At 44.2% G+C, this 25260-nt stretch overlaps 1 protein-coding gene across 2 annotated transcripts in view; it reads left to right on the top strand.

Moving 5' to 3' along the window:
* The window catches only part of LOC139696824 (tubulin polymerization-promoting protein homolog), a 93267-nt gene that overhangs the window by 11791 nt on the left and 56216 nt on the right, over window positions 1–25260 (top strand). Inside the window, exon 1 of one of the 2 annotated variants that reach the window (XM_071595705.1) lies at window positions 17104–17238. The exons of the other annotated variant lie outside the window; for it this stretch is intronic. The gene's annotated coding sequence lies outside the window, so the exon portion shown is untranslated. Of the gene's footprint in view, window positions 1–17103; window positions 17239–25260 lie in introns of those variants that run through there. 2 annotated transcript variants of the gene reach the window in all.

Raw genomic sequence — 25260 nt, 5'->3', positions numbered from 1 at the left:
GAAATATGTGCTTACCCCTACATCACAAATATCTGAATCGAATATCTTGATAAAATAAAGTTATGGGAAAAACTAAAACTACGTCAATTCGGAAGACGCCGAGTTTCTCCTGAGAAAAGTTCCACCTTTTCCCGCATCGCGTCAGGCCTCCGTTAGTAGTAATACTTTACCCCCGGGGAGGGATATATATATATATATATATATATATATATATATATATATATATATATATTATATATATATATATCACTCCCCGGACTACAACCTTGATGTGGTGGAAGGGTTTGTGCTTTCCGATGACCACTAGAGCTGTCCTGGCAGGAGTAATAATAATTGCTCCTGCTAGGGTCACCCATGCCAGATAGGTCGAAGGTTAGGAGCCAGACGAAAGGTAGTCCACGCAGCGTCTGTTCCTCAGTGAGGCGGCTTCAATGGCGTCTGACCACAGTGAGGCGGCCAGTAAGTGATGGTGTCACGTTAAAAACACTATTGAGGAAGGCAACGGGAAACCACCTCAATTGTCGTTCCCAAGATATATTTGATGGTCACTGCATAGAAAATGAGTCCTGGCAACTACGGGGCTCGGGCCAATCGGCCGTGTGTCGTGCCCGGCGGCGGGGGAGGCAAGACTTCCGCGGTCGTCATCCCACGAAACACTTGCGGGGGCAAACCGGCAGCAGCAGGAAAAAAGACGCAGAAGAAGAAGACCACATTAGTTAGAATAAGAACGTGGAATGTTAGGACAATGATGAGGACAGGGAAACTGGAGAATATCAAGGGAGAATTGGAAATGGGAAAAATAGATACATTAAGTCTATGCGAGGTGAGATGGAAGGATAGCGGGGATTACTGGTGTTATAAGTATAGAAAAATATACAGCGGCGGGGACGAGAGCCAACGAGGGGTTGCCATAGTATTAAATTAAGAGGTAGGAAGAGGCGTAGTCAACATAGAGCAGGCAAAGGTTAGATTTTTACTAGTAGAAGTAAAATCAGAACCGACAAACTTGGTTATTATTCATGTATACATGCCCCCGAGCAACCATAAGGAAGAAGAGGTCGATAGGATATACGATCAATTAGAGGACATAATCGCGTGCGTTCCCGCAGGGAAACATTTGATAGTGATGGGAGTTTGGAAAGCGACGGTAGTCGAAGAAAGAGATGGTTATGAGATGGAGGACTACGGTTTAGGCACAAGGAATGAGTTCTGGAGGAGACAGTGGCTAGTCATCACCAACGCTTGGTTTAGACACCACAAACGACGCAGATATACATGGAAAATGCCAGGTGACTCAGAAAGGTATCAGCTAGATTATATCCCGGTTAGACACAGGTTTAGGAACAGTGTGATAAATTCGCACAGCTTTCCGGGAGCGGATACCGACTCTGAAAACAATTTACTTGTTATGAAATGTAGCGTCCGTTTTAAAAAGATAAGGCATGGGCGGCGGGTTAGAAAATGGAATGTAGACGCATTAAATAGTTTGAAAAGGAAGGAGTACGAATAGGCGGTGGAGGAAATCATGGAGGATGGTAACGAGCTAAGTACTATCGAAGAAAAATGGAAAACTATCAAGAAAGGGTTGTCTAAAGCCGCAAAAGACACTATTGGAACCGTTAACACTAAATGGACTAGGAAACCATGGCTCACAGATGAGATGGTTACAAAGACGGATGAGCGGAGAAAATGGAAGAATGTAAACTCAGAGTTTGGCAAAATGAAGTAAAAGGAATTAAACAATAAATTGAGGTGGGCAACAAATAAATCAAAAGAGGCATGGTGGAAGACGCAGTGCGAGGATATGGAAAGTCTGCAGAGGAAGGATGAAATCGGTACGCTGTACAGCAAAGTTAAATCTTTATCGGGAAGTAAGAAAGGGAGATCTATGCTAACAGTTAGAGATAAGGCGGGTAAGGTAATAGTTGACACAGGAAAGATCCTGAACTGTGTAGTAAAGAGCTTAGACCAACAAAGTTAGACATTGAAAAAGAATATGACGTAGAGGAAGATAGCTTAGGTCCAGGCATACTAGACAATGAGATAGAAAGGGCATTAAGGGAGATGAAACTAAATAAGGCCGTGGGGCTGGATAATATTCGCGTGGAACTTTTAAAATGCTTAGGAAAATTTTGGAGGAAGAGGCTATATGGGCTGATTCGTAGTATCTATGAGGAAGGAATCTGGCCGGAAGACTTTGTGAGATCAGTTTTAGTTCCTATTCCGAAAAAGGTAAGGGCCACGTCATGTGAGGACTACAGGACAATAAGTTTGATATCCCACGCAGCTTAAGTTGATCTCAGGATCATAAACAAAAGGATAGAGAGTAGGGCAAATGATTACTTAGGGGATGATCAGTTTGGGTTTAGGAAGGGGAGAGGTACGCGTGATGCCATTGCAGTAATGAGATTATTAATCGAGAGGAATATAGAATACAACCAGGAGGTATTTGCCTGCTTCGTAGATTTCGAAAAAGCATTTGATAGAGTGAATTGGGAAAAGCTAATGAGTATTCTGCATAAAATAGGAATAGATTGGAGGGAAAGGAGACTAATCTGCAACCTGTACATGTCTCAGACTACTCAGGTGCGAGTGGGGAACGGGGAGTCAGGATGGGCAGTGTTAGGAAAAGGTGTATGGCAGGGTTGCCCATTATCACCGTCGCTGTTCAACCTGTATGCAGAGGAAATTATTGAAGAGGCATGGGAAGAATTGGAGGTAGGAATGAAAGTGGGCTGGGAATTCGTAAAATCAGTTAGGTTTGCTGATGGCCTAGCTTTAGTTTGTCAGTCAGCCAAGGGGCTGCAATCATTGCTTAGTGAATTGGAAATTCAGTGCGACAGGTATGGGATGAGAATCAATATTAATAAAACAAAGGTTATGCGATTTTCTAGAAAGAAAAAGGCTAAGCTTAACATTAAAATAGGAGGGCAAAAACTAGAGAAGGTAGAACATTTTACGTATCTCGGTAGTGTTTTGGACCAACACAGTCAAAGTAGTAGGGGGTAAGGTGAAGAATTGCGCTAGGCAAAGAGGCTTTCACAAGGAGGAGGGAGTTAATGATGGGGACATTGAGTAAGGATGTTAAGAAAACACTCATAAAAACTTTGATACGGAGCCTAGCTATGTACGGTGCGGAAACGTGGTCATTGAAGCAGGAGGATAGACTGGAGGCTTTTGAAATGTGGGTGTGGAGAAGAATGGAGAAGGTGAAATAGACAGAGAAGAAAACAAACGAGGAAGTACTTGGTATGGTGGGCGAAGAGAGGGGTTTGCTGGGAGAAATCCTTTGGAGGTAGGAAAAGTGCCTAAAGGGGGTATCGACCGGCAGCGGGATTATGGAGACTTTAATTGAGGGTGAAATGTTAGGCAAACGAGGAAAGGGAAGGAACAGGGTAGGGATGTTGGACGGGATGAAGGGAGGAAGAAAGTACTCAGCGATTAAGAGGGACCTGATGTAGAGTAGGATGTTGCGTTTTCATAGTAGTCACAAAATATTTTTTTAGGAGCTGTGCTCATCTAAAAACCTACCTTAACCGGTAGATTACGTAATAATAAATAATAATATATTTATATATATAGATATGACAATAGTTATAATTACCATAGCGTAAATATTTAGCCTGACAGAACAGTATAAAGGTCATTTTGGTAGTGTGGTAGACAGATATTCAAACGTGTTCCTGTTGAATTGGAGTGCGTTCCTGGATAATTTTACTTTATTAGGCAAAGAGTTCCATAGTTTATAGGATGAAATACTGAATGACTTTTCATATATAGCCGTGCGGTATTTGGGAAGATGGAATGTTTTTGTAAAGCGGATTGATGTCTTTTTTGTAAGTGAATTTAATATAAAATTTTCATATAAATTTGAAGGGGTTTTTGAATTCAGAACTTTAAATAATTGTGAGGTCTTTTGAAGCATTCTCCTCTGTTCGAGTTTTAGCCAATTCAACATTTTATAGTAAGGAGTTACACGTTCATTAAAGCGCATATTAAAGATGAATCGTAGACAAGAATTTTGGAGCCTTTGTAATTTTGTACTTAGCTCCTTGTTCACATCAGTATAGACAACTGAGCAATAGTCGAGATGTGGTAATACTAGCGTTTGAACAAGCTTCTGGCGTAATGTTATAGGGAATAGGTGTCTGAAATGCTTCATTTTGTAAAGAGTTTTGTGAACTTTATTCGAAATGGCATTTACTTGCAGGTTAAGGTGCTGCTTAGATAAACTCCTAGGCTTTTCACTGTATTCGAGCCGCATATGTACATTGGCGGTGCTTCTAAAGATTATCGACTTGGTCTTTTTGGGATTTAGATTTAGCCGACTTTCAGTCAGCTATTCACAGATGAGTTGGATAGCCTTGTTGACCAAGTCAATGGCATGGTTAAATCCAGAGGGGTAGGACTCAAGGTATATCTGTAGATCGTCAGCATAAAAGTGATGTTTACAATAAGTTATTTTGGTAGCTAGTTCTTTTATAAAAATAGTAAATAATAAAGTTCCGAGAATTGACCCCTGTGGAACTCCACATAGGACAGGTTGGAAAACAGATACATTCCCATCTTCATCCTTAACAGCTTGCTGACGATTAGATTGGTAGGAGCGAAACCAGCGAAGGATGGAGTAAGAGAACTTGAGTTTGCTCATACGTTCCAGTAGTATGCCGTGGTCTACTGAATCAAAAGCCTTGCTCAAATCGAATTGGACTAAAACTGTTACCTTTTTTGCGTCTATGGATCTACGTATATCGTCAGTTACCTTTATCAAAGCCGACTGAGTGCTATAGAGCTCACGAAAGGCCGACTGATACTCATCGAAGAAATTGTGCCGCGTAAGATGCTCCACTGTAACCGTATGAACGATCCGCTCGAGAGGTTTGCAAAGAGAACAAAGAAGTGCAATAGGTCGGAAGTCAGACATTTCTTTCGGAGCTGTTATTTTCATTATCGGTCGAACTAGGGCAGATTTCCACAAGGTAGGAAATATAGAGAAACTGAGTGAACAGTTATAGATGTCTAGTATCATTGCCATTACTACTGGGAGAATAACGTTTAGCATTCTTGCACTGATTCCATCGACGCCTGTTGAATTTGATTTTAAACTGTTCACTTGTGTTATGAGCATTTCGGGTGTGTAATGGGGGAAATAAAGCCTTCCATCGTCAAAGTCGGATAATAATGCATGATCTAATGAAGAGAGATTATTTTGGGTTTGAGTAGAATGGTTACCACCCTCGACATCATTTTCATCCTTGAAAGCAGACGTGAGAAAGTAGCCATTTAAATCATCCAAGGGGAAGTTCAATTTGAATGGGGGACGTCTAGGCTTTCCAAGTCCGAGGCGCCTCAGTTCCTGCCAAGTGGACTTTATGTCCCATTTAACGGAAAAGCACAAAACATAGTATTTTTGTTTAGCGGTACGGATTCGGTGCTGCACTTGATTGCGAGCCACTTTGTATTGTTCGTGGAGGTTCGGGAGTTGAGTTCTTCTTAAATTACGGCGAAGACGATCCCTAACCGCCATGAAGTTCCAAATTTCGGAGGTTAACCATGGAGCTGGATGACGTTTTGGCTGAATAACTTTTTTTGGCGCATGTGTATCAAAGAGTTGCATGAGTATTGTATTGAAGATATTAATTTTTTCATCCACCAGATGAGTGTTGAAAAGTTCACTTAGGTTAGTTTCAAGTGAGTCTACTGCAAATTTGGACAAATCAAAATTCTTGAAATCACGAAAACACATATAATTAGGTTTATAAGTTTGCAGTTTAAATCTATATTTAATGAAAACTAAGTCGTGTTCAGACAAAAAAGAGACAGGGAGCTGTCCATACTCTTCAACCTTGGACATGTCGTCGACAATAAAGAGGTCTAGGAGGGTACTGCTATTCACAAGATTATGGGTGGGCTGGTAGGGAATGAGGAATAGGTTACAACTAAATAGTAGGTCACTGAGATAGGTGCTATTGTGCGTTTTCTTCATGATGTCAATGTTAAAGTCACCACACAGAATCACGCCTTGGTAGCTAGGAAGAAGACGGATCAGAGAAGGCTATAAGTCTTCAGACAAAGCCTGTTTTGGGGGGTCTATACACGACAAAAACAATATTTTACCCTCCTTTCCAGCTATTTCAATGAACATATATTCTGGCCTGAAGGGGGAGCCATCAGACTTATTCAACAGTTTAAATGATAAGCTCTCGTGCAAGTACACACAAACACCACCACCAACTCTTCCTGGTCTGTCATTTCGCAGAAATTTGTAATTACTCAGTTGGACGGATTCCGAGGAGATGTTTCCGTTAAGCCAACTTTCAGAAACAGCAATGGCGTGATCATTTCGAGCAGAAAAGCAGTCCTGGAACTCGTCAAATTGTGTCTGAATAATGACTCTGCGTTTACATGGCACTTTTTTAACATTTCTGTGGAATTAGGCATTTCTGTGACATTACTGAGATCTTCGAAACAGGTAATCACACTTCGTTCCCCCCCGTCCCTTATTCTCGTGTAAATCCTTCCTCCTCGTATCCAAATATATCTGAATTTTTCTGCTCTTTTGAGTTCCCTGGATTTAGCGTAAATTTTCCTATTGAACTGTGTGAGGGCCTCGTTTATGTATATCGTCTGATTGGGGACGTTATTAAACCCAATGTCTCGTGTACTAAGGTCGCGTTTAACCCTCCGTCGGCTAAGGCACTCGCTAACCATTCCTTGCCTCAAAAATCGAAGCATAATTATTGGGGGCCGATCTGAGTCACTACGAGTTTTCACACGATAGACGTAATCGATGTCCAATCTATCCACTTGAACTCCTATTGCCGGGCCTAAATATGGCGGCGTAAAGGATGCACTTCCTGTGTCCTAAATACGGGATCCGAAATAGGCGCCTAAATTTGCTGCCCAACCAGTTCGGGCACCCTTCAAGATGACTTCCTCCCAAAATCCGAGGGATTCCGGCGCCCAACCGATGAGGAGACCGGGCGCGTCTTCAGTTCGGAGCCCCGCCACTCATTCGGCGTCGGGCGCGGAGGGGGTCCCCGGTTGATTGATCCCCGGGGTCACGCGAACCTGTTGACATGGGCCCGCTTCGTCCCCGGAGACTCGGGTCTCGTCCGGCGGGCCGCAAATGTCACGTGGGGCCGTTTCGCGTTCACTGTTTCGGGGCGTTTACTCAGTGGTCGTGCACATTCGTGGAATTACGCGTCCGTCGTCCCGTGAAGTATCTGTTAATTCAATTCAAACGTTTCGATTTGTATTTCTGGACATCATTCACAAACACGAAAAACGGCATATTCATAATGAATCCTCGAAGGGAAACGCAATTTGATGAAAAATATCTGAATGAAGTGCAAAAATTTGAAAAAAAGTGCACAATTTATTCGTTAATGGTATCGATGATGCTGTTAATTACTCCGGTGCCGTTTTCCATCCAAGGGTTCTTCTTCCTTCGAATTGTGAGAAAATAGAAAGAGAGATCGGTAAAGTTTAAATTTTGAATACAAAAAATGGCAAAGGCTGCTCACGTTCGATGGAGGGTGCAACAATGGATGGCGGCACAATGCCAGTATGGGTGCCTGTGGCACCGTTTGGGAGGTGCCACATTAATCGGATAATCCTGGGTCGGGATTCAACAACTCCCCGTAGGGGAGGGGGACGTCAGGGGGGGAGGGAAAGAGGGGATTTTGGCGTGAGGAGGTCATTGCATGGGCGCTGGCAATTTGTCAAGGGCCGGGAGGGAAATCACGCGACCCTAGTAAAAATACCGCGCGCCCACGAGAAGTCTTCGCTCCCACGGTGTCGGGGGGATGGCCTCAAATAGATCCCTCCCCGCCGCGATAATCAATCTCCCTCTGGAGGGAATCGCAGGCAACCCAAATGCTCACCCCCCTCCCTTTGCGGGGGAGTTGTTGGATAGTGCCAAATATTTCCTCTCGGCACGGTATTCATTTCATTTGAAGGAACAGATTAGGAACTACATGGTCCATCCTATTGGAGAAAGGCCGTCATGTCCATCGGTTTGCTAACAATGCTTCTTCTATACTCTTTTCGGTGTAAAATAACAATATAGCTGTTGGAATTGGCTTGAGGGAATATGTCTCGCGAAATATAGAGAAATAAAACTTTCGCTCAATGTCTTCGTCTGCAATGACTCAGTGCACCTATTTATCTCTTTATTTTATTCCGGTGGTCGAATATACCACTATATTTTGGTGCCATAATGATTCCCTCGGTATGGCAAGCAAACTCAGATGTCTTGTGCCTTTCTGAAAGTCCTTTCGTGAATCAAAGGGCTCCCCAACTCATTCCTCCAACACGACTCTCTCTCTCTCTTTCTGTTATTTAACAAGTTCTCAATCTTTAATGAAGATCTGCCAGATCCCTTCTTAACTTTTTCACGTTCCTTAGTAAACGTTCTCTCCCATGGATCCTAGGAATTCTCCGCGCTCTCCAAATGTGGCCCCACTAATGCGAAGTAACAATCCTTACTTTGACATTGCGTGATCCGATAAACCGTCCAAAGAATGGAATCTGGCTTCATTAAGGCTGACTCGCACATTACTCTGGTGTGCGTACACATGAAGGGTTTGAGTCTAAACTCGGAAGCCACGTTTGACCTGTTCTCAGAGTTGCTCTATTCGATCGCATCTATTTAACATTTACATCTTGCTGTTCTTTTCTTTCATCATGACACTTCCGTGTTGTACACATTCTTGCATTTAATTATATCCTAATTCTAATTTATAACATTTAATTCCCTCAGCTCTCCCATTTCTAGTCTTAAGCGCTATAGAGCAGACTGTAATATTTTGTTTCTCTCGCAAATCGCTGTTTCGACCGCAGAAAATACATTAATTCGCTATAAATTGCGGAGCCATGTGTGATGTGGAGGAACCGCTCCGCGATAACTGGAACAAAAATTCAATGGCAATATTCCACTTGATAAATGATTACTAAGTTGAAAATTGCAATAGTTGTTGTCACTGTTATAAAGTCGCTATTAACTAAGGTCGCCAATGTAGTACATTGAGAAGAGTTCATACGTGTGAGATAATACTTCCCAATGGAACTCTTGAAGTTTAATCTGTCTCCAATGAAGTCCGCAGATCGGCAATTACTTTTCGTTTACTGTTAGATATGAAGTCCCCAACCCAGTTGGTCATAATACCATAAAATGATAGTTGGTGTGTCATTTTCTCGGGATGGACCTTGTCAAAGGCTTTCTTCAATTTGAAAAATACTTCATCTCATTATGTATTCACGATTTCATTTTACGTATTTCGAGTCCAAGGTTCATATGTATTCGCATGATCAACCTTTCCTAAATCCGTTTCCTAAACCTGGTTACGGTACACGGAATATAATAGCATGTCCCTTCTGTCAAAGAAGGCCACTACATTACTAGCAATCATGTGTTCTATGATTTTACAGGACTTCTTATGTTTATTAAATTGATCTGTAATTATTTGAACCCTGCCCATCGCCTCCTCCTTAGATTGATGATAAGACCTTAGTGTCATTTGAGCTCAGCGTATTCCAGTCACGACGCAGCGAACCCTCTCCTATCGACTTAAAGGAATTGTTCTTCATCGAGGTCGGTTTATTCAGCAAGTTACTACAGCATTATGGCAGGCGGAATTTCTTCAAAATTTGAGGCTTTGTTTGTTTCCCTATTTAGGTGCTGTCTTTCATTCCTTTCTTGGACATCTTAAATGGGTATCTTAGGTGTGTCAGGTACTTCGTTTGATACCTTTTTATTTTTACCGTAAACTTTATCAAAGTAACTGATAAGCAATTTGGCCGTGCATACGCTCTCCATCAGAATTTTGCCATTTTCTGCTTTTAAAGAATGTAGAGTTGGACGCTATCCTTGTTATTTTCCCGAAGCGAGACCAAATGCCTATTAAATATTCGCTTTTATTTTGCTTATGTAAGATAGTGAGAATTCGCTGATAGCCTTCAACATTTTTGATCGAAATTAAATGAGTTTCTCTTTTGAGGTATTCTAGGGATGCTCGTTATTATTTTAAAACAATTTTAAACAATATTAAAATGAACTAATATTCAAATATGTTAGTCTCGTAATTGGTCTGGAGAAAGTATGGGGAGAACAGCCAATGTAAATAAGAATGGGGAAGTTCTTTGTAATATTGTCTGATTATAGCCACTATGCATTCAGATGTCCTGTCAGAAGGTTATCGAAACGTCGGCAGCAATGGATACGCAAATCCGGTGGAATACCCGAGGGGATTGTTCAACTCAACAGATACACTGGTAAAGCACAAGATCCTATGTGTTCCAAATACATGCGTAGATGCCTGAAACTTGGTATTCGTTGCCTTTTGTATAAAATATGAGATGGGGATGAGGATCTACGCCTGCAATATCGACATATTTACGATGAAAAATTATAAGTTTAATATCACACAGAATTCGTCTGCCTAAGGCCTAAACTACTCGCCGATGCAAAAACTTCCTACAGCCTGTGAAACTCTTCATGCCCATGCACTCAACCACACTAATCATCTTTATCAAGTAAGCCATTTTCGGTGGTCCCTTCTAAACTACCTCCCGACACCTTGCCTTCGAGGCGATGAGAACCAGGAGATTCTAGCGTAGTTAGAAAGGATATCGGAATCACCACCAGATGTCAGTGCTAGCGCAACGAGTTTCCCGCGTGGCAATAGGTATTCCTTGTAATGAGTAAACACGTAACGCGTCAGTGCTCTGGGAAGAGATATGCGGTGCTGCCACCACTCTGGCGTTGTTCCCGTGATTAGTGTAGATGGAAAAAATTAAGATTCCAGAAGTGATGAAATACTTCGTAAAAAAAAGGTGTGAAAGCAAAGGAATTTCATGCCGACTTTCAAAACACTACGCGCCTTCATATTCAACTGTTGCCAAGTGGACAAACGAATTAAAGTGTGGTCGGGACAGCTTAGATGAGGATCCGCGTGGTGATCGGCCAAAATGTACCACTTCGCCAGAAATTATTGCAAAAGTGCATAAAATGGTCATGGAGGATGGCCGGCTGGAAGTGCGAGCAATTGCTGGAGAAAAGATTAGAGATGAGTGCCGCGACTCTGGACGCAGGATCACAAATGCATCAGAATGGACATTTACGAACAATGTATGACCCGTTTCAACCAACAGGATTTTCTGCTCCGGTTTGTGACCACAGACGAAACTTGGGTCCACCCCAGGGTCAAAACAGCAGTCAAAGCAGTGGGCATATGTTGATTCATCACCACGCAGCAAAGGAACGGCGACTCGGTCGGCCGGAAATGTGATGGCTTCAGTTTTCGGGGATGCGAAAAGGATTCTGTCGTTAAACTATCTTCCCAGTGGTCAAGCTATTACTGGAAAATACTACGCTAACCTCCTGCTCGAAGTACAGAAAAATATACACGAATAAAGGCCAGGTTTGGCAAGGAAGAAAGTCATCTTTCAGCAAAACAATGCACGCCCACACATGTGTCGTCGCCATGGCAAAAATACTACGTGAACTAAGATACGAATCGTGCCAAACCCCCCTTATTCGCTTGATTTGGCTCCATCAGATGGCCATCTCTTCTTCGAGATCAAGACCTTCTAAGGTGGAGGGAGATTCTCTTCAAACAAAGGACTGAGAGCCAACGTTGTCGGCGGATATTGTGGTGGTCTCAAGGACTCCAATAGTCGAGATGGGATCAAGACATTGGAACATCGCTGGAGCGAGTGCAGGAGTGTACGGGGAGACTACATTTGGAAGTAAAAAAGTTTCACCGAGGTAAGCAATTTATTTCTCTTTCATTCAGAGAACTCTTCTAATTATCCTCGTTCGTAGATTCCCGAAAATTGCGCAAATACTAATTCCATTTTGCGGTCTTTAAAAAGGTGTCTCTCTACAACTGCCCAACTGAGGTTGATTTATGTACTATTATAATCAGCCACTCCCCAAAGATGAATTTTCTCTGTTTATTTTGTAAGAAAAATACGTCTATTCGTTTGGTTTATTGCGCTTATTTAATCTTATCTCGTTTATCTTTTGGAGATAATTTGACAACACAGCAGTGGCAATATGCTCGATTCCTTAGACATGATCACCGCGAATGGTTTTCACGGGCTATTCACTTCTTTTGAGACGATAGCGTTATTCTTATCTTTTTTATCCGTTGAAAAGTGGCGGACGGGTCTATGGAGGGCATTTGCAAGGAGGCAAGGGGAATTGATTGGGCGTACCATGGGGCACTGAAGACTGTAAGTGAAGGGAGCATGTAGGGGGAGAATTTCAGACGAAGCATCGAACCTCGAGAATTATATAAAAGAAAGAGACTGGGGCAAAGAGATGGATGAACAAATGATTTCGCATCGAAATGATGAAATCCCCGTGCTTGACAGGCGTCATAATATTTTCTGTCTTTGATATACTATAAATATCTATCTATGTTAAAATAGGTGGGCCTTTTTCACTCATTCTCTACGTTCATATGGAACTGGGGTCTAAATTCGCCATTGAGTCTACAGAGTCCGCCAAAAAATTAAGAACAATAAATCCCGGTCAAAATTTATTGTAGATCTAAGTGCGTTTTTGATCAAATCCTTTCACCCCAGTGCATCGATACATGCCAGCGCCTCTACCAGTTACGGCGCGACTTCCTTGACGGTGTCTCCTCGCGTTAAGGCACCGCCTCGCTGACGCGTTATCCAGCATGCCAAAATGGTTGTCTTTCAAGCTCCTCTTTATTCTTGGGAAGAGAAAGAATCCGCATGGAAGAGTCTAAAATGTTCTGGTCGTTGTCACAGCGGTCCAAGAGATCATCACAGGAGTAGCCTTTTGATCATCCGACAGCACCTTGGAGACAATCTAGGCGCACACCTTTCTCATGGTTACATCCCCTATTAGAATGCGATACACTGTGATATTCGGCAATTTGCATTCTTCTGATAGTATTCGGACTCTTTACGTGTCGATCGGAATTCAGTGTATATCTCTCAATTTTTGGACATTTTCCTCGCACTGTGTCGTTGACGGACGTCCAGAGCGTTCCCCGTGGTCAACCTCCTCTCTCCCCGCCCGCAACATCTTCTGCCAGCGGAAAACCATTTCTTGGGACATTTCTTCATCTCCGTGAGCATCCTTGAACATTTTCATCGTCTCCGAACTCAATTGACTGACCTCAGCAAAAAATTGAATCATGGATGGTTGCTCCATGGGACGCGGCATCGTGAATTTGCGATGCGACCCTCCTCGAGTCTAGCAGCGATCCGTGAACTGTAACGGCCCACAGACAACTGACGCGGTTCACGTTGCCCCCACCACCAAGACCTCCTGCAATAATCGCCCCACTCCAGTCGCTTGCGTCGGCGGGAAAGAAGTCATCCCCCTTAATCCCTGTCCTCCCTTTAATCGTGAATGCCACCCATCTCAATTCCACTTCCCCCGCCCGCATCGCCAATCAGTCGTCTGTGCCGCTGTAATGTGGGGGTGCTGAAATATTAAGATAGGCAGTTAGTCTTTATTTGGGCGAAATTGAGACCTAATGGTCCCTTCTTCCATTTAACCCACACAAACATTCAACCCATCAAACATTAAATACAAACGCGTGTGTGTGTAATCTCATTGGAAGCAGAGGTTGCTCCCCTGCCCATCACCATCGACGCCCTCTGGGATCCACCGTGCACGCAATGGGTGGGGCCGTTTGGATATGGGCCGAGGGCTCTGATGGATCGATCGACCCATCACTGATAAATGATTGATTCCTTTCGCCGTTCTCATCAGTTTTTAATTCTCTTTGGGGGTTGGCTCGCCGTGAGAGCCACGCCCTTTCTCGACCGGCGAGGCGCCTTTCCCGGCCGCGTCGTGGCGATAAAGGGAAGACACGCGGAACGCCAAAACACAGCGAATGGGAGGGGAAACAATACCTGAAATAGTTATTGCATTTGGAGCACAGCACCTAAACATATTCTACTGAAGATTGCCGGATGCAGCTCTCCATTCGGCTCTTCCATAAGATTCTCTTCAACTCTTCGAGGATTGGCAGAAATTAAAGAAAGTTTAGTCTTATAATTTACTGCATACACTTTTAATTTAATATTACAACATTAGGTGAATCTGTAATGTATGAATGGTGCAAGTATAATTGATTTGACTCCAGCATTGCGTCGGTGGGAGCCGTTTCAAGTTAAAACATGTTCAGTTCGCCTCATCCTGGGGATGTTGATGCCTCGTCCGGACCATGGAAGTAATACCTCCCGCGGGAGTGTTTCTTCACATTCACTGGAACAGGAAAGGTCACGTGGGGTAAATTCGAGACTACAGGGAGGAGGAGGAACACGCTTCAAATTTTTCCTCGATAGATATGAAGTAGTGACCACGTGAGGCCGTGCATCATATCGTGGTGCACCATCCAGTCCGTTGCTTTAAAATTTGACCTTTTGCGGTGGACATGGCATTGGAGCATTGTCAGTGTATCCCTATATTGTGGTATCATTCATTTTCAAGGGTTTGTGTGTGTCCTGGTACAGCGTGCCAATTCAAAATTTCCTTGGAAGTCGAAAACTGATGTGGCCATAACATTTCCAGGAGGAGCCAGCCTGTTTTTCGTGATGCCGGGATGGTCATGGCTTTTCTGTGTGATGATTACAATTATGTAGCCGAAGCCCACCTGTAGTGATATCCTGCGGGGCTACAAACTGCCCATCTTCCTGTAATGTCAACTGCGAACAGACCTGCAGGCGATCGCCTTTCTGTACGGGTTTGAGAGCTACCCGGGAGCCCACCGCGGATACGAACACCTCTGAAGTGCAATGCTTCAATTACCAATGTGCGCATTGCACGAATGAATCGATCGACGTTTATGACGGGGCTCAAATCGTTATTTGACCATCTCCCCTCCGCTGCGGCAGAGTTCCCCTTGATTTCCATGAGAGCGGCGATTGGAGCCACGGGTCCAGCTCCTCTTGAAATTGATCACCTCCGCTCTTTAAGCATTGTCAAACGTCTTCCGTGGCGAAGAATAGACTCTCCCCACGAGCCTCAAGAGTGCCGGCCTCGGATGGTGATACTTTCAAGCGAGAGCAGCATTTCAATTTAGCGCATTGCTCGTTTTGCATGTTACTCGTACCTCCATCACTGACCCGGGCGAATTGGACATGGTTCTCCTTGAAACAGCTGACGGTGGCGTAATACTGAGTAAATTTGATGGAACGGATGCCACATTTTGGTGCGTTACATACCGATCTAGCAATATAAGAGGGTATTAAATTTTCGCACAATGAATTGTGCGAAAAAAGGGTGTATGAATACAATCAATATACCAACCCTCTTGCGTGCTTTCCCTCTTTAAAACCTGTCATTTTTTATGTACATATGCAATCCAGTCCACCACTAATCGTGCTCTCGTTCACTTATCTCTTGATGCGGCCACCTTTATGAGGCCATCTTCTGCCAAAATATTCTCGTCGAAGTTTTCCCTTCTTATCGTCGTTTTACTTTGACTTCTCCCTTCTTCTACTCCCTTTTCAACACCTTCTTAGGTCAATCAATCCGATCATTTCTTTTTGCGACAGTCTCGCGTTTGCCATGCTTCCGATGCACGTGTGCGCTCAAGTTAAGCGCTTCCCTCCTTCCACGCTACTGCTGCCGGATGACGATCGATACTGTATCTGCTGACCAAACAATATTTCTCGCATCTCGAATCACGCTACATAGAGACAAGATGGACGAGAATAGTGGTGGTGGACGATTATCCTTGCCAGAGGTGTGTTCAAAAAGTAACGGGAATTTTTTTCCGCATAGTTCAACCATGAGAGTTGGCCACAAAGTCAAACGATCGATAAAGAGTACTCCTTAATATATCAGCGCCATTTGCGTGAAGCAATGCGAGAAAAACGTCCGTATTTGGGGCGAAACAATCCATGGCTTTTCCCCACCAAGATAATGCTTCATAGCTTCACTTAATTGCTTGTTGTTCGCGAATTTCCGTTCAAAAACCACACTGCAGTGATGCCTCCACATTCGAAATTCGTGCCCCTGTGTGACTTAAATCTTATTCCCAAAAATAAGGAGAAGAACCTTAAAAGGGCCGTCCTCGTTTTACAAACACAGATGAGATTAAAAACAAACGCCTCGCTAGAGCTAGAACTGGAAGCTATACCAAAGATGGAGTTCCAGAAGTGTTTCGGGGATTGGAAAAAGCGCTGGCATGCAAGCGTATAAACATCGAATGAATTCGAAGGGAATGAATCCTACTTCAAAGGGAATAATAACATTGATGCACTAGACGCATGAATAAAATTCTTTCCAAATAACTAAAACTCCGGTTATTTATTGAATGCACCTCGTATTTCAGGCCTTTCACTCATCTGTTGGTTGCCACGTGTCGTTGGCGTGCGTCCGCCATTGGTCTCCGCTCGGGGACACTCGTTTGAATGGTTTGAGTCGCGGTCCGAGAGTTATTTGCATTCTTGCTAAATTGTGGGGGAGGGTGTGAAATCCATTCAAGGCCGGCGGTCTCGAATGAACGCCGTGGCTCTTCTTCCTTTTGGAGCAGCCACATCGAAACACATTCATTCACTGGATAGGGCGGAAGGGTCATGCTGTCACCGCCACCTTGCTCCTTGCTAACTGGGATTGTTTTGGTCATTAACTAATTACTGTTCCACTGTAATGTCTGATTTACTTGACAGTGAGACCGCAACTTCAATCAAGCAGAAACAATCAGCCGAAATATATTGATTTAAGCCTTTTACACAACATTTTATGACGACTTAATTAAATTCCTATGAACTTCATCCACTTGTTTAATACTTCCTCAGGTCCCAAGCGCTTGCGGAATATTCGTAATGAGGCCTCATGAATGCCAAATGACGTCTTCCTTTCGTATTAGATTTTCCCGCGGCCGGCCTCCCTCGAGGAGCCATCCCTTGGGGCGCCCCCCAATCGTGGACGGGAGTGAGCAGCCTGCGCCCTCGGATGTGCCGCGCCCCGCTCTTCGCGCGCACTCATTCTGGAGGGACTTGGCTCTCAAGCGTGACGTCGTCGTGACGGGAGATGCCGAGGGAAGAAGCGTGGGTTCGTGTTCTGCTATCTCCGCCCAGCTCGAACTCCTAGTCGACCACCTCGCCTCCGCCGAGGGCGCATCCCCACTCGCTCGCGCGTGAGATATTCCTCCTCCCTGCGAGAGGCGGAGTCGCTCCAGCCACTAGCGCTTGTCGAAACTTTTGCCGAATCGTTCGCTGTGGGTCTGGCGAAGGGTGAGTCGCACGAGGATTCCCATTTCAACGGTCCCTTCCCCCAAACCCCGTCCCCATCTCACCCCCACTGCTTCCCGGACCCCCTCAACCGCCGAGTGAGCCGTGCGATCATGTGTGCGTCCCCGCGGAGAGCATGGGGCACTCGGGGAATCATTTGATTAATCAGCGAATCATTGCCACTCCTTCCTTCCCTTCCCTCAATTAGTGCGCGTGCGCACACGAACTCGTGTACGCGAGGTTTGTTCAAAAGGTTCCCGCACTTTTTGAATAGCGCGCCTCTGGGTGGTTATTTTTTAAAGCGCTTGGTCCGCGGAAACTTCCCAAATAACCGCCTTCTGCCACTTTGTTGATTTAATATTTTAATGATTTCTTACAGCCATTTATGTGGAGTGCGGCGAAAGTTCGGATCAGCGGAAATGAGCTCCTTGAAGGAGCAGCGTTGGTCTGTTACATTCTGCGTGAAATCCTGCAAATCCTTCATGGAAACTTTATTGAGTTGATTACCAAGGCTGATGGTGAGGGTGCTATGGAACGCACCGCGTGATATGAGGGGTTTACCCGGTTCAAAAAGGGGCGGCAATCAGTGGAAGACGACGAGTACTACGGAAGACAATCAACGTCGACTGATGACCCCCACCATCGAGGGAGTGGACAAGTGGTTGTTCGTGCAAATCGACGTTTGACCATCAGGCAAACTTGCAGAAGAGTGTGGCATCTCGGTTGGTTCGTGCCCTGAAATCCTGACTGAAAAATTGAGGATGCATCGAGTTGCCGCCAAATTCGAGCCTCGCCTGATCTGACACCAAACCAGAAGCAACATCGAGTTTAAGTCTATCAGGAACTGTTCGATCAAGCTGAAGAGGATGTAACTTTCTTATCCAGGAGCATAACAGGTGATAACTTGTCTAGGATCATAGCAGATGATGAGTATTGGGTTTATGGATACGCCATCGAAACAAAATTGCAATCTTCAACATGCATTAATGAGACATCCCCCCAATCAATCCAACAAGCTCCAAAAAAGCTCGACAAGATCGCTCGAATGTCAAGGTGGTGCATGACGGTTTTGTTCGATGCAAAGGGGGCTGTGCGTGACGAATAGCTAACTAAAGCCCAGACAGTCAACGCAGAGTACTTTCTGGGGGTTGTGTAATGCCTAAGAGAGAGAATCAGGCGAAAACAGCCCGAACTTTAGAGGAGGGGCGAGTGGTTTTTTCACCACGACAACGAGCCGGCTCATGCGTCTCTCGGAACTCGTGTGAGTTTTGAGCCAAAAACAAGCCCAACAGCAGGACAGAAGACGCAGGAGAAGAAGACCGAATCAGTTAGAATGGGAACGTGGAATGTTAGGACAATGCAAAGGATGAAAATTAGAGTATATTAAGCGAAAGATGGAAAGATTAAATATAGATATTTTACGTCTAATCGAGGTGAGATGGAAGGATAGAGGGGATTACTGGATATAGGTGATAGTTATAGAGTGATATACTACCTTGATCAAAAAGTTCCCGGAATAACCACCGTGTGGCGCTCCCATCGTTCCGATTTGAGTTCTGTTTTTTTTGTTAAATTGGTACATCTGTTGTTGATATTCCCTTTAAATCTTAGTGTCATAACTTGACATTTGCAAAAGTTACGTAGCCAAGAGTACATCTATCTCTGTGTGTGTTGGCGATTTTTTACAATTGCAGAAATGGATTTAAATTTGCAACAACGAACTTGTATTAAATTTTGCGTAAAAAACGGATTTAGTGGCGCACGGACGTTGGAAATGTTGGAAAAGTGTTTCGGCAACGATTCTCTAAAAAAAACGGTCGTTTACCAGTGGCACGAGCGGTTCAGAAGTGGTCGTGAGTCAATCGAAGATGATGAACGCAGTGGCAGACCATCGACATCGAAAGTCGGTGAAAAAATTGATAAAGTAAAAGAAATGTTGGTCAATAACCGCAAATTAACCATCAGAGAAATAGCGGAGGACTTGAACATTGCCTATGGATCCGCCCAAGACATTGTGGTTAATGATTTGGGTTTCCGTCGTGTAGCAGCAAAGTTGGTGCCAAAAGACCTCAATTTCATGCAAAAAAGAGACCGTGTTGACGTCGCAAAAGACATGATTTGCGAGGCTGAATCCGATCCCACATTCATCAAAAGGATCATTACTGGAGACGAGACGTGGGTTTATGAGTACGACACGCAATCCAGACATCAGGCAAGTGAATGGCGTTCACCAAATGAGCCGAGACCAAAAAAACCACGTCGTTTTCAGTCAAAAAAGAAGGCAATGCTGACGGTTTTCATGGATTACAACGGTGTAGTGCATCATGAATTTTTGCCAGAAGGCCAGACAGTAAACAAAGAGTATTATTTGGGCGTTATGAGACGTTTGCGTGAAGCAATTCGCCGAAAGAGACCAGAAATGTGGGCAGAAAACTCGTGGATTTTGCACCATGATAACGCACCGTCGCACAGTGCTATCATTGTTCGTAATTTTTTGACGAAAAATGCAACAAATACCATCCAACAGCCACTGAATTCACCTGATTTGGCTCCCTGTGACTTCTTTCTGTTCAATCGAGTTTAAAAACCATTACGGGGAACGCGTTTTAGCAGCCGAGAGGAAGTAATGGAAAAATCGCAGGAAGCACTGATGGACATACCGAAAACCGAATATAAAAAATGTTTCGAGGATTGGATCAAGCGCTGGCATAAGTGTGTTGCAGTCGATGGGGATTACTTTGAAGGGGACAATATAGATTTAGATGAATAAACTTGTATTTTTAATTTTCTGAATAAATTCCGGGAACTTTTTGATCAAGGTAGTATAGCGGAGGGGAAGAGAGCTAGCGAGGGGTTGTCATAATATTGATTAAAGAAGTAGGAATAAGTGAAGTCAACGCAAGCAACATCGATAGAATATTACTGGAAGAGTTTACCGAACTCCACTTGCAGAACCAACGAACTTGGTCATTGTTCAGGTATGCATACATACCACCGAGCAATCATAATCACATGATCGCGGATTGTATATTGGCATTGATAAGATGGCAGTGCACACCATTGTCACTGAAAATTTGACGATGGAAAATATTTGTTCTACTAAACTCGGCCCGAAGGTCTTGACGGACGATCAAGAGCAGAGTAGAGTGCCTGTTTGCGAAGACCTTCTACGGGGGCATCGCGATGATTCCCCAACCCCGTTACGGTCCCGACTTGGTACCAGCAAACTATATCCTATTTCCAGAGGTGTAATCCTCCCTCAAAGGACATCATCATGGCCGTCAAAATGCCGTCAAAGAAGCTCGTACGCGTACCCTTAAGGGCCTTCCGGAACCCGCCTACCGGGGAGCCTTGGAGTTGCGGAAAAGCCTCAAGGGCAAGAGTGCGTCGACGCTCAGGTGAAGAAATTCTTCAAAAAATATTGAGCCATTGTAGCAATATCTGGAATAAATCTATTTTTCCGAAAACATTTCCTTACTTTTTATGCAAACCATGTAATATGGTTAGGCCCTGATTTTGAAACAGCGTGATAGATTGACACAGTTTGCCGGGATCGGATACGGACTATGATCACAATTTATTAGTCATGAAGTTAGCATCCGATTCAAAAAGGTAAGGCAGGGCAAGCGGAATAGGACGTGGAATGCAGAAGTATTAGCTGGAATCACACGGAAAGAGTATCATAGGCGGCAGGGAAAATAATGAGTATTTAGAAGCATTAACTGGAGTAGTAGTAGTATTTAGGGGAGGCGACCGACTGCTGAGGTCATTCGCGCCTTAGGGGATGGACAGGAAAGGATGAAGGGTGGAGAGAAACCCGGCGTCGGCATTAGCCTACTCTTTACGAAAGGCGCCAAGGGGTCCGCAGTTTAGCGTCCCATCCGACGGACGGCGTACTCACTCGAAGTGCCCTCCACAAAGCACCTCAAGTAGGGATCGAGATACCTCTGAAAAATATTCAACACCGCCGGGATTTGAACCCGTGCCCTCTGGGGGGAAGCCAGTACGTTAGCCCCCGCACCAATCCAGATCCCCTCATTAACTGGAATGACGTGGAAGGAGTGGGCTACGGAAAAGAGCGGAATCCTACCGAGGAAGAATGGGAATAAATCAAAAAATGAATATCGAAAGCCGCAAAAGAAACTATAGGAACTGCTAATGGGCAAAGGACCAGCAAACCGTGGATCACGGATGAGATGATTGCAAAGATGTTTGAGAGAAGAAAATGTAAGAATGTAAACATAGAGTTAGTCAAATGAGGTACAAAGAGTTAAATAATAAATTGAGACGGGTAAAAAATAAAGCAAAAGAAGCATGGTGGAAGACGGAGTACGAGGATATGGAAAGTATGCAGAGAAAGGGTGAAATTGGTGCGCTATATAGCAAGGTTAAATCACTATCGAGAGGTAAGGAGTAAAAATCTGTGTTTACAGTTAGAGATAAGACGAAATTCAGCATTTGATATCAAATACAAGTGAAAACCTTCCGCTCATAATATTCTCTCCCATAAAACCATTTTCAACTAGCAAGTCCATTGCTGGCCTCGGATGGCTATTGCGAATGTTATCTCGGCTTTCATTACTTTTATAAATCTGAGCGTTAGCAATAGCAACTGCTAGCAGCCGCAGTGATAACCGCTTGCTTTCAGATATCCCCGTGTGCGTCTCCGGGCGCATGCGGGTCACCTCAAAGTGACCATCGAACTGTCACGCCGATCCGCACCGTTTTCATCACGTTTCAAAGGAGCGATCTCGGCAATTGAATGGAGCGCCACCTTGAGAGCGCCCAAGGAATCAATCCCTCCCGCCGCCCTTGAGCGCCACCCTTCTCATGGAGGCAGCGCTGGCCCCGCCGACTGCACCCCTCCCCCACGCACACCAGCTGGAAACGGCGAGAGTATTTTGTATTCAGACCCTGTGACGCGGCATTGCGGTCCTCCTCTCCTCTGGCGACGGCCTATCCTCTCCTCTCGAGACTCTGGTCGCCGGCCACCCCGTGGCCTTCCACGCGATTCCTCCGTCGCTCTCCATTACACGAGATACCCATTTGCTGACCGCATTGACTCGTGGCTTCAGTCATCAATACACCAGTCAACCAGGAGATCGGTCGTGGCATAAGTGTAACGTATAATTTATCAGAGACATCGGAATAAGCCTTCTAGGCGTCCGAAGCGTGCCCAGGGCCGTAAGGAAAGTCATCATGCAAGCACCATTCTGCATTTTTACGTTCGGTCCTTCAAAAGCATGTCCCGCGGTTTGAACCCGTAAGTTTGGAATACCTTCGGCCAGCAGCAGATTTCCAGCTCAATGAACAACCACGCCCCCTCCCCCCACTTGAGCCGTCATTATTGCTGGCGATAAAATTCAAAATCAGCATTAAAAGGACCCCTGAAGACGATAGGGATGGACATGATTGGATGTGAGACAGCGCGCAAATGCCTGTATGTTTGAATCCCACAATTTCTACATTTAATTATTTTGGATTTGGCATTTCATTGGCGATCACTGTCACTCCAAACGAGGGAAAATGAATTCGAGAGGCTTGGAGAAATTGGCACTGGTAGTTGAAGTACTCGTAAAATAAGATGATAATTGTAACTGAATTTTCTCAAGATCCTCCGACATTTGCCTGGAAAACTAATGGGCACCATCGGATTCCTACTTGGTGTCATTATCTCTAAGGAAGTGAAAACTGCATTTCCTGCTCGTAGCTCATTTCTTTGTCGCAGTGCATGATTTTTTAGGAGAAAAAAATCATCCAGAGAATAAATTATTTCGACCAGAAAAGAAATAAGTATTACTGAAGTAGCTTTTATATGCCTACTACTTTGACCATTTTCGCCTATAACTTCTCCAATATAGATAGATTTCCACCTGCGCTAGTTTTTGCCCTCCTATTTTAACGTTTAGCTTAGCCCTTTTCTTTCTGAAAAAACCGCATAACCTTTGTTGAATGAATGTAAAACTCCAATAGCCGTAAACAGTTTACCTTTCTAAACAAAGTACAAATGAAATCAGTTGGCTAGCGCCACAAGTCAAGAAGGGGTAAAAAGGAGAGGATAAGAAAGGTGAATACGAATACGCGTATTCCGGCCCCAAAGTAGCCCTCTTCAGCGCACTGAACAGCCACAGCTATTGGCTCTTGTCTTTTTCACCCATCCCCCCACATGTAACACTATATATTCTTCGGATTGCCGTTACCCTCCTTCACTTCCACTTGTGTTGTCGTGCCGATTACCCTTCAGTGCGCTGAAGAGGGCTACTTTGTGGCCGAAATACGCGTATTCGTATTCACCTTTCTTATCCTCTCCTTTTTACCCCTTCTTGACTTGTGGCGCTAGCCAACTAATTTCATTTGTACTTTGTTTAGAAAGGTAAACTGTTTACGGCTATTGGAGTTTTACATTCATTCAATATTACTAGCCGTAAGAGCTCATTTCTATCAATACGCATTGCCTTTGTTTTATTAATATTGATTCTCATCCCATACCTGTCGCACTGAATTTCCAATTCACTCAGCAATGCTTGAAACCCCTTGGCTGACTGACAAATTAGAACTTGGTCATCATCAAAACTACCTGATTTTACGAATTCCCCGCCCACTTTCATTCCTACCTCCAGTTCTTCCCATGCCTCTTTTATCATTTCCTTTGCATACAGGTTGAACAGCAACGGTGATAAGGGGAAACCCTGCCTTACACCTCTTCCTAACAGTGCCCATCCGGAATCCCCGTTCCCCACTCGCATCTGTGCAGCCTGAGACAAGTAAAGGTTGCGGATTAGCATCCTTTTCCTCCAATCTATTCCTATTTTCTGCAATATACTCATTAAGTCTACCGCTGACGTTTTGCGTTTCATTCGCTGCATCGAACTTTCGACTCTTCTCGAAATTCACAAAATAAATAATTTATCCTGATTGTACTCAATATCTTCCTATCAATGACTTGATATGTGAGAAATTGGATACGCGAGATAAAAAGTGGGAAATATGAGAATATGGAAGAGATATGATTAGGCCCAGCAGCCCTTGGGTTAGGCGACGTCCCTAGCATCGGTTAATTTCTTCCTCCTTGTGAAAACCTCTTTGCATACCTAAGGAGAGCTTAGCTATTGTCACGGAGAATACATTAAAAAACAAGTATACCTCATTCTAACAAGTGCTGCTTCGGCTCTGCCTGGTCGGATCGAACCCATTTTGCTTTCAAGCAGCTACTTACTGCTTAGCTGGATTACCATTCGTGGGCCCTTTGCCGGTATTCCCGCTGTAATCGTAAGGAAAGATAGTCCGAAGATAATATTCTTCAAATCCATTGCTTTTTCGCAGGTCGTTGACTGATTCCTCTTTCATTTCCTGTACCAGACTTCCACCCATTCTTCTCACGGGGCTATGAATGTGCAGGAGAGAACCGGTGCTGGCGTTCCAGGAAACTCGTAGAGTTCTACAGTAGAGTTGTTTCCCTGAGATGGCTACAAGGAAGTTCAGTGGAAGTAGGAATTCCCCCCCCCCCCGCAGCGTATGAAATAAACCTTTTCAGAGTAGGAAATTCCAATGCTCTTTCTTTCATAACAGAAAACATTTCGTTGATTAATATAATATCACACCGCAGGGGACATCAGGTTAGTCAACGTGCATTTAAAAATACTGATTTTACGGAATACGGACTTTTACCGTAAAAATACCGGACGGAAATTTGCCGTAAATGGCGTATTTCGTAGGATGGATGTTTCACGGAACCATAATATGATAAGCAAGCGAAAGAAATCACTGGGGTCAGTCCTCCGGCTGCAAACATGGCATCGCCTGAATATTTCGAGTGCACAAAGCCACCACGGCCAGGACCGAAAGGAGTCTTTAGAGCGGTGTCTCGGATAATGAAACATTGAAGAAAATATGGCGGTTAGCGGAAAAATGTTCTAAATTTGCTCGATGAATTTCAAAGATTCATTGTCATATTTCAGGCTGATTCATTAAATTGCAAAAATGTGGCTATATTGTGCATAGTTTGGCCAACATCCCGATCCATTT

The sequence above is a fragment of the Hetaerina americana genome, unplaced genomic scaffold (assembly GCF_022747635.1).
Source record: "Hetaerina americana unplaced genomic scaffold, ioHetAmer1.1.p SCAF_7, whole genome shotgun sequence".
Taxonomy (NCBI): Eukaryota; Metazoa; Arthropoda; class Insecta; order Odonata; family Calopterygidae; genus Hetaerina; species Hetaerina americana.
The sequence above is the reverse complement of the archived record's forward strand: the minus strand, read 5'-3'. Positions and strand labels throughout refer to the sequence as shown.